This window comes from Saccostrea echinata, unplaced genomic scaffold (genome assembly GCF_033153115.1).
Source record: "Saccostrea echinata isolate AGI-Se365-2 ecotype Australia unplaced genomic scaffold, CSIRO_AGI_Sech_v1 ptg000033l, whole genome shotgun sequence".
In the NCBI taxonomy this organism is placed as follows: Eukaryota; Metazoa; Mollusca; class Bivalvia; order Ostreida; family Ostreidae; genus Saccostrea; species Saccostrea echinata.
This window is the reverse complement of record NW_026889782.1, coordinates 24,606,426-24,616,662: the sequence shown is the minus strand read 5'-3', so window position 1 is coordinate 24,616,662 and position 10,237 is coordinate 24,606,426. Positions and strand designations below refer to the sequence as shown.

At 33.2% G+C, this 10,237-nt stretch overlaps 1 long non-coding RNA gene across 1 annotated transcript; it reads left to right on the top strand.

The window, feature by feature from the left end:
* The first annotated feature begins 2,505 nt into the window (after positions 1 to 2,505).
* Positions 2,506 to 3,219, top strand: LOC133199064 (uncharacterized). Its single transcript, XR_009722739.1, has 3 exons — positions 2,506 to 2,571; positions 2,901 to 2,970; positions 3,148 to 3,219. It is a non-coding gene; the product is annotated as an uncharacterized LOC133199064 (long non-coding RNA).
* The last annotated feature ends 7,018 nt before the right edge of the window (positions 3,220 to 10,237 follow it).

Here is a 10,237-nt window from a genome sequence, read left to right as displayed (position 1 = left end):
TTCTTTACCTGGCACAGATTTTAAGAATTAATAAACAAAGCAACTGTTATCATTTTTCTTTATGCAATTCGAATTTGCATTTTTTGTCAATGAGAAAAGGTTAAAAAAAATCACTCCTCGTATTCTTGAAATAAAGCCAAAATTATAAAATGTGTGTCTCACGGAACAGCCTATAAAATTGATGTTGGTAGATTGGGGTTCTATTCAGTGTGTAAATACTTAATTTTAAATGGTAACGTTTCAATTGTTTTACCTTTCTATGCATGATTTTTTCCCCAGGAGCGTAAACATGTACATGTACTTACATTATACATAATATAGCGTTAGAACATGAATCTACATGGGCAGCAGAAGGGCATGATGCAGGAGTGTCTCAATTTTTCCCTTGATATTCCCAGTGGCTCGATGGCCAATTCACTTCAGAGGATACGATTAAGGAAAATAAGGAAAGTCTTGGGAATTAATTCAGGTTCAGATTAATTTAAGTTGGCGCTTTAAAACTTCTTTGCTGCCGCAGTAGGTGGCTAAGAACTAAAGTCAAAAGGAACGCTAATTTTCTATCCATCTTCTTTTGGAATAATTGTAAAAGCTATATATGGCATATCTGAGCTAAAAAATAAAAATACGAGATTGGGTGTAGCTAATCATGATATATGTTATTTACGTTGAAATTAAATTTTTCACCGATTTTGAACTTGAATAACCTCATGTTTCCCTAGTCCGACTGATTAAAAAAAATTAAACTGTGTCTGTTAATTAAAATCGGAATCGGTAAATAAATCGGTAATTGTTTTAAATTTCTAATATCTTAGAAAAAAGGTTGATTTAAATTGTGAAATTTACAGGAAAGTCCTATTTTCATATAAAGTAATAAAACAAATGGAAAGATCTTTTTAATTTAGGTAGTCTGAACTTATAAAAAAAAAATACGCAATATATGACTTTAAATAATTCTTACGAATATTTCGCAGTGGTTAGAATTTTTTTACAGACATTATACAAAATATATTTAAACTGAATAAAGCATAGAGACGCGTAGATCGGCCAAACACTATTCTGAAATTTGCGAACGCTGCATATCTTTCATGTCTCGCAAATGAAAAGTCGAAAGATGCAGTTAAACTATTTCCTCTTAAGATCAAGGGATGGAATGCAACATCCGACTGTGGTTTTTCAAGAGTTAGGTGTGAGACAGAAGCATATGAGGGTGTGAATGATAAGGATTTTTTGTTCGGGGACGTATTCCAACATGGCTTTCAAGCACTCACAAAGTATTTGCGAAAAAAGGAACTTCCAGAAGACAAGACATGCAATTTCTTACTTGGAAAATTACAAAAATTCGCAGAAGAAGGTACGCAGTACAGTTAAGGCTACACATGAAGATAATATGGTAATGAGGTCATAATGAGGTTTGACGTCATGACAGTTGCTCCGCCTTGATAGATCCATATAAGGAAATAGAGCTCAAAAAAGCTATTTAATGATGATTGCGAGAATTTGTAATGAATATCTGTATTTTTAGGTTTAAATAAATAAACATTAGTGATTTTCTCTTATATAGTAACAACACGTCTTCGAAATAATTCTCTTTTTATTGTGTCGTTTGGCTGCATTCGGCTTCAGCCAAGCGCTTGCACTCGGTGACACGGAATGTTGTTTACATCTAAAAACGTGGCGACAGCAGCTGAGATATGCAGTGGATAAATGCAACAATCAGGCAATCTTTAAAGAGAATAGGGATAAAATAAGAGACCTGGGCCTTGTTTATCTTTTTGATGAGAAGATGATGACGTTATTTCGGGAAATAATGGAAAACTGAGACGATCCGCACTACCTCCCTAGGTCCCTTTCTGTTCATTAAGGTGTGTATGTGCATAGGTATTAACATGTAGACATACTATTCTTTACATCGATGTAAAATAACCTTGAACATGTACAATAAGATGTATTGTTACAGTCCGTCACAAACTGCAATGCAATGCCTTATGTGCCCCCCCCCCTCCCCCCCACACACACATACACAAAAACACACATTATGAAAGTTGCACACTTTTAAATATGCAATGATGTTGTCCTTTGGCATACATGTACAAACATGTAACATAATATAAGCACAGCACGTCATGATATCAAATAGTATAATTTTGATGCAGTCACACTTACAGTGTATTTGTGAAGTCAAACTGCACAGTGTACAATGTATGTGCACTGTACATACAAGAGTATAAGACCCTATAAATTTTAATTTTTACCTCTGGCAATCAAAAATATGTGAATTTTAAGATTTCAGTTTTTACCAGTGCTTCATATTTTAAATTCATCATAGAACTTTTACTATCTATATCACTAGGCTGTAAATTTGTAGAATTTCTACATTAATGAAGATAAAATGTTTGAATTTTCATTTGTCTGACTACATGTACATTAAGTCAGTCTGATATGTATATACATGTATTTATGTACTGTTTATATGTATAATTCTTTTGTCATTGTAGCTATCACAGAACTGGTTAAAACTAGCATTTACATCAGCTAGAACTATCAAAATAGATGCATCAATTTCTCCACTGGGTATGATCACACTAAAGCATTTCACATTAATTTTATAGTATGCCAGTGTAAAAAATTTTTTTTTAAATGTTGTATAGGTGAAAGAATTAAATGTTATCTCTAGTATATTGATTTTTTTTTTACTTAAATTAAGTATAGCTACCAATTCTACTTTTGCAAGGTTTCAATTTCCCAGAAAAGTTTTGTATCAAAAGTTTGTTTCCATTTATTTTAATATGAATTTCAGAAAATATAGTATAGCATGGTTTGTTTTGTACAATGCAATGTCATTTCATTCTACAATAGTAATCATTATGTTTTTCACTCATTACATATATATTGTGTTGTAGCTACATGTACTCCCAAACAATTTGAACAATTCATTCAGGCAGCAAGTGTTTCCACCAATAAAATAAAAAGGTATGCTCCATATAATTTCTAAACATATATATTCCTAGCAAGATTATTGAAATGTTTTTATAATAAAAACAGTAGAGTCATGTATATGCTTTCCATGTTACTCAATGCATTGGTTTGAGTATCACTTTTTTAAAACACCAATGAACCTTCCATAATGGTATTTCATTTTGTTTTCAGAATTGCTTTCATCCAGAAGAACTGTTTGAACTGTGGACTGTTTGAAATATTTTGAACCTGCTCAGAAATCCCTTTACAGCTTGTCTTTGAACTTGAAAGGCTGTTTTTAATTAAATAAATTTTCTAGATAACTAATACTTTGAATTTTTAACAGTACAATGGTGTGAAAGTTTGATGGCTGTTAAGATTTGAGTATCTTTACTTGCATGTATTCTGACAGGCGCGTAGCTGCTTATAGGCAAATACGCAGGTGCGTACACATCGTTTACAAATTTAAAAAAAATGGGGGGGGGGGGAGAGATTTGTGAGAAGAGAAAAAATATCAATACCATCCAGCAAATATTTGTGTTTCAAATTATTTTATCTCATACTGTTTCGATTCAAATTCAAATTCTATATTACCATGTCTTTATTAAAAAAAAAATATGGTAATGTTTTATTAAATCATTGCCAAAACCAAATAAAACATTCATTAATTTGTAATTCTTCTACAACACATTGATAATTTATTTTAAGATCTTTGAGAAAATATCAACGGTTGAATGCTGTGATCCACTAGAATATGATTTGAAATATTTTTTTGTTAAAAATTGAAATTATTAATTATATTTGTTGCCAAAAGATGATACCAATATATCTTTTAAAAAAAATATTCAGCCTCTACATGTACAATAAATTTGCACGGAAGTATTTAACTTTTTTTAAAAACAATATTACTATGTCTTGTATTTTCTAAATAAAATCGAAATGGCATGATTTTGAATGAAATATTTGGTAAAAACCATGAGCTTCCAGGGACTTCGCCCCTGGGCCCTCATCTGGACCCACTGGGGGTCTCAAAGCGGACCCCAGCCGTTCTCTTCGTACATTTCACTTTCATTCTGGTATGCGCCTGTCTGTGCTTTGGGGTACAACAAGATCTAAATTGCAGCATGTATATTGTGTTCACCTGTTCTTTAACAGAGTATCTGTTTCTGTATTACAAAGTTTTTACTATGATTATCTTGTTTGCGCATTGATTGATAATTACTCAAAAAACATGAGACAACCCCCCCCCCCCCCCTACGCCGATATGATTTGTGCTACAATACCCAAATAAGTAAAACCTGATGTAAACACTGTTTAATAATTTATTTTTAACATGCCAGTAAGTATATGGTATCAAAGGAGCCAGAGGCAAACTGGTGAGGGGGGGGGGGGGGGGTTAGATCTGTAGAAAGGAAAACAGGTTATTAAATACAGGAGTAAGCACCCCAATCCCTTCCTTCTGTTCTTAAAACTTTTAACGTAGTCTAGAATCCATAAACAGTTGAAGGTTTGATAACTAAAATAATCACATATGAAAAAAAAAAAAAACTACCAAGTTCTGTTGGAGATATTTTTTCTGGGTGTCTACTGAGGAAGAATAAATGTTTAATCATTGATAGGGGCTGTCTATGTTTTATTTTTATTACAAATGACTGGATCTTTCAATATTTTTAACCATGGGCATTTTCCAATTTATTTACATGATGGATGTTGCGGCAAATTTTAGGCGAACGGAGGAAATGCGGTAGGTGTCAAATACGTCTTGTGTAGCGTATAAAAGAACGAAGATATACAAAACAAAGTAATGTCAAAGATTTTTTATGCATACCGATTTGATTTAGTGAAATAAAGCCCAGCGCAGTCCGTAGGTATTTGTTTAAAATTTGCGAGGTACACAAACTCTACTAAGTACCACAGAGTTATCTCCCATGCTGGGTCAATGATGCGTTTGAAAACTATATTTAGAATGAATGTGTTAAGATTTCAATTTTTAATCAAAAAGTGCAAGGGCAAGGCGACAACCCAAGAGGTAGGTTTATATTTTAAATTCTTTATTTTACTGTATAGTTTTTTAAAAAGTGATGCTCATTTCTTTGTAATTCATTAGGCAATTTAAAATTTCCGATTAAATGATGAAAAATACCCTATTTTTGAATACTGGTGTTTGTTTTCAATGAATAACTTAAATATCTCAGAAATCTGACTGAATGAGCATTAGTTTTTCGATAGGATAGTTACCAAGGGACACAATGAAACCTTGTGCAGTTCAAATATTGTTTGCCTTGCCCTTGCACTTTTTGGTTAAATTTGACATTTCATATTTTGACCTAAAATCGGAGCTCACGTGACTTTAGAGGGTCACATGATGACAAAAAATACCGATGTGAAAAGCGATGGACAAACTCTTCATAAAGCCATTAAGATATTTCAGATAGAGTTTCATGCTAAAAAATAAGACGGTTGAACTTTAAGTGTCTCGTTTTTGGTGCCTTTTTATAGAAAATGTTGCCTTAACTGTACTGCGTAAGATTATGTACAGATTACAGGTAAATAATACAGGCACATAGCACCAGGAGGGCCGTCCCCTTCCACTTTTTTCCCCAAACATTGAAAAGGCGCACCCTTGACCCCTCTTCCACCTTTTGTTGCAGTATGCATATGGTACGTCAAATCATCCCATGAGAATGTATTATAATATAAAATATGGTTGTCGGAAAAGTTGTACTCCCTCCTTCCAAGAATTGATAATGTTGAGTTTGGATAGCCCCTTTTTCCCCTTCTCAAAGATTGTTCAGATAAATCGTCGATTTTTTTTCTGTCCTCCAACCCCCATTATTTCAAAAGCGATACTACTGCCTGTAATAGCTGAGAAATAATATAACATTCCACTGTTTATTCTGTGACATTAATGAAGCCAAAGAGATGACATTTCAGGCTTTCTGGAAAGCCAAATTTGTTTATTCCTTACAGTTCTCGGTTTAATATAATTTTATCGCTTATAATTTTATTTTCTGAAGACCATACCCGATCGAAATAAATGATTTTGTTACACATTATAAATGATATGTAGTCAAATCACACAAAAATTAATTTTTCTCTAGTCTATTTTGTGCTCAATAATTGTGGATCATGCTAACAACTACTATGGTGACGTATAATCATTTTACTTACACAATATTTCTGTTCGATGAACAGTGCCAAATCCGCGCTCGGTGTAATTACTTTTCCAACTTCTTTACAATCAAAATCAGCATGCAGAATGTGACATCTCTCTACTTTTGTACAGACCAAATTTAAGCGTCCTGTCAGCAAGAAGCGATCAAATGTGATTTTAATCTGGTCATCTGGTAGACAACCCGTATAGGTCCCACCGCCAATCCATTTGCATCTACTGTTAGTGCAGACTGAAATAAGGGAATAAATGTTTCCCAAAAGTGTAGAACTACAGTCTGTAGTACAGAATACACCGAGAAAGACAACCAATAGGCAGAGCGCCAATAGGCAAAGTCCTGCCATCATGAACGCGGGAATACGCAATGCATTATGGGATAGGTAAACAAACTGATCAACCAAACAATTCATACTCAAATTGATTCGCTTTGAATTGTGTACAAGTATTGATAAATAACAACGTAAATTTATGGGGGTTTTAAGTATGATAATTTACATAAATGTATATCTCACAAGACAAACAAAATATTAATTTCACTCCACAAAGAACAACTTGAATTTAATTAATGAGCGAAATACCCACACAAATTAAAACTGCATCATTCTGCTACCAGGAATGACAAATTATTAAGAAAAGTATAAAATTAAATAACTCAAGGTGTTGACAAATCAAAAAGTTAAAATGTTTAATGAAAATCAACAAGAATCACAATCAATGTCTTTAATGAAAGAGAGAGAGAGAGAGCTTTTTACCTCTTTATACTTTCAAGAATTGCAAATGCAAATTATTGAGCAAGAGGTATATAACTATACACACTGACATCTACTGGTAGAAAATAATATATGTAGTTAATTTGTTGATATCTAGCGAAAAGTTAAATAATAAAGTTAATGTTATATGATTTTTTGAGGCGCATCGCTATCAGCGATGTGGCCTCATTGCTGACGACCCCCAATTCTTTCTCTCAATTACTGCGGCGACAAAGGACTCAACATGCAATGTTTATTCTAAAAACGCAATTGAAAATAGTGCCAATGTATAATGACAAGTTGGTGATATTCATTGTCTAATTTTAAATATCAAATAACGTAAAATCTCACATATATACGTTGTTTATGGTTTGAAAGCAACAAAGATAACAGAAAAGGGGAAAAAAATAAATAAAAACAAAGAGAGAAAACAACAACAAACTAGACTGGTCATATCAACAAACGTGCGCTACGCGGAGTAATATCTACTTGCATAACAACAACTCGTACTATAAATTAATAGGTCTTGTAAGGCTGTATTGCTTGTACGAATATCTGAAGAAAAAATAAATAATTGTATTTGATAAAACATCACTAGCAATAGATACAAGATGGTTGATTTTATAGAAATAGAAGGGATATTATTTTTTCACTCGAGTAAACGAGTAATAGTCCAACTGAATAAAATTTTGCAACTTGCGCCACCTTTCGGGAAAAAAAATTCCACGAGGAAACACGAAGTTTATCAACGGATTGATCTAACGAGTTTAACCAAGCCTGATTAACGGATTGATCTAACGATCTGAATACAAGTTATTGCCAGACTCTTTCGACGCAGTAAGTATAGATTTATTTCTATAGTTCATTTTACAGAGTATACATTAACATAAGTTGTTCACTTGTAAATTGTTTGTTATTCATTATCATTAAGGAAATCACACGTATCATTTTTAGCCAGGCTCATTGCTCGAAGAGCAATGGCCGGCTTATGTTACGGTGTTCAACCGGAAATGCTGCTTCCTCACCGCCAAATCAAATATGAGTAAGAATATAGTACGTATGCTCAACCACCTTTGAGGCAATACAAACACTAAATTAAACAAATTTAAGTTAATTGATAAAGAATTTCTCTAAACAAAACAAAACAAAACATTAATGGTAATATACTTTCTCCATTTTTCTTCGATTAACTAATTGTTAGAAATATGCTAAAGGTTTTCACCAGATCTCCTTGTCTGGGTCACATAGGTTGTGTTACCAGGCTAACACTGATGCGGGGAGCACTTGACCTGATGTACACCTTGATGCAAAACTCCCCACTGAGGACTCATCTGTACATAAACGTTTGACCTTGCTGCATCATTGTTCATTTACTTAGTAAGTGGTATAAGACCCGAAACAATAAAAGAAATGTTAAAATTCAAACTACGTTTTATGAATTTGCTTTTAAACGTTTTATATTTATACTATATGCAATATATTTTTTGTGTTACATATTCTTCCAGTGTCTGAACTTCTTGTTGTTTATCTGTTATAACAATGCATGTACATGTATGTTTCATGCAAAACGGTCTTTGTTCACTCCTCAGTAAATGAGCCCGGCTCTCTGTACTTCTGAGTACTTTGATTAAACGTAAAAATTTAGAGCTCGGTTTATGCTTAGCACTTATAGTTTTTAAAAAATGATTTATTTGTTTGCAACTTTTGACGCAAGATTATATATATACTATATATATACTTAATAGTTGCATAACTTGCATTTCAAGAGATGCTAATTCTGTACACGGCCTGTGGTTTGATAAGTGTTGCGCATGATTTGTGAAGTGACCTTTGGTCAGTGGTTACTGAGCACATTGTCTGAATCATGTTATTCAGGTAATCTAATATTCCCAGTTTTGCACACGATTTGTGAAGTGACCTTTGGTCAGTGATTACTGGCACATTATCAGAATCATATTACTTGGCAATCTAATATTCCCACTTTTGCACACGATATGAGAAGTGACCTTTGGATGTAAGGATGTAAATTCTTTTAGCTGTTTAAAGAGTAATGCATTTCTTATATTCAATGTACACAGGAATCTCATGCTATGCACACTGTTATTGTTACTGTCAGGGGATGTTGAATTGAACCCAGGTCCTGCATTTTGCAACACAGATTTCCCTCTTCAAGGAAATAGTCATCAAGGCAGTTCTTTGATTTTTCATATTCAGATTCAGTAGGTAGACAATGTGTGCCTTGTTGTATAATATTTTTGCTGTTACATTAATGAAACTCTTCAATGACAGTGGGAATCAAATGATTTCAGGCGCGTAGCCAGAATAGAAATGATGTGTACGCAGAGAACGGCAGAAGTTCGGGGGGAGGGGGGTTTGAGCCCCCCCCCCCCCCCAGTGTTTTATGGCTCTAGTCAGGCACGTAATATAGCTTTTGCCAGCCAGGAAAAAATTACAACTTTAAAAAATTTGTCAAGCAAGGACGAAAAAGGCAGATTGTCAAAATTCGAAGTCCTATTTCGTGTGTGTGTGTGTTTGTTGAGGGGGGGGGGGGGGTGTCCATCTTTCACAAACCAAATTTTTATTAATACATTACCAAATTACCATGATTTAACAATGGTGCAACAAACAGTGAGGGTCCACCCTTTCAATGTACATTTTCAATTGTAAAAGTTTAGGTTTTGGAATAAGTAGTGGGGAGGCTCTCCTGATACTACGTGCCTGCTGGTGAGGGCCCAGAAGCTCCGGGGTTTTACCAAATATTTCATTCATTTTCTTGAAATATAAAAATTATGCCATTTAGTTTTTGTTTTGGAAATAAAAGACATAGTAATATTTATTTTTTTAATGAAAATTAATATTCCATGGAAACTTATTGTACATATAATTGAGGCTAAAAATTTAACCCATATATTGATTGGTATTATATAATCATTCTTAACGTTTAAAAAACACGTATACAAAATTTTAATTATATGAACAAAAAAATATCGTATTGTAAATCATACTAGTAGATCATAGCATTAAAGGATGTGGCTGAAATTTAATTTTTCAAACTTCTTTAAAAAAAATATCAATGTATGATAGAACGATGACAAAATAATGAATGATTTATTTAGATTTGGGAGTTATTAAATAAAAGATTTCAAATTTTATCATACAGCCATGATAATTTAAAATTTAAATCGACACAGTATGACACAGAATAATTTGAGACACGAATATTTGTTGGATGGTACTGAGATTTTTTTCTCCGAATATTTCTCTCTTTTTTCTTATCTTTTTTTCTGAAAATGATGTGTACGCACTTGCGTATAGGCAGCTACGCCCCTGGATTTAGACGAGGTTATATATGCTGGGAATA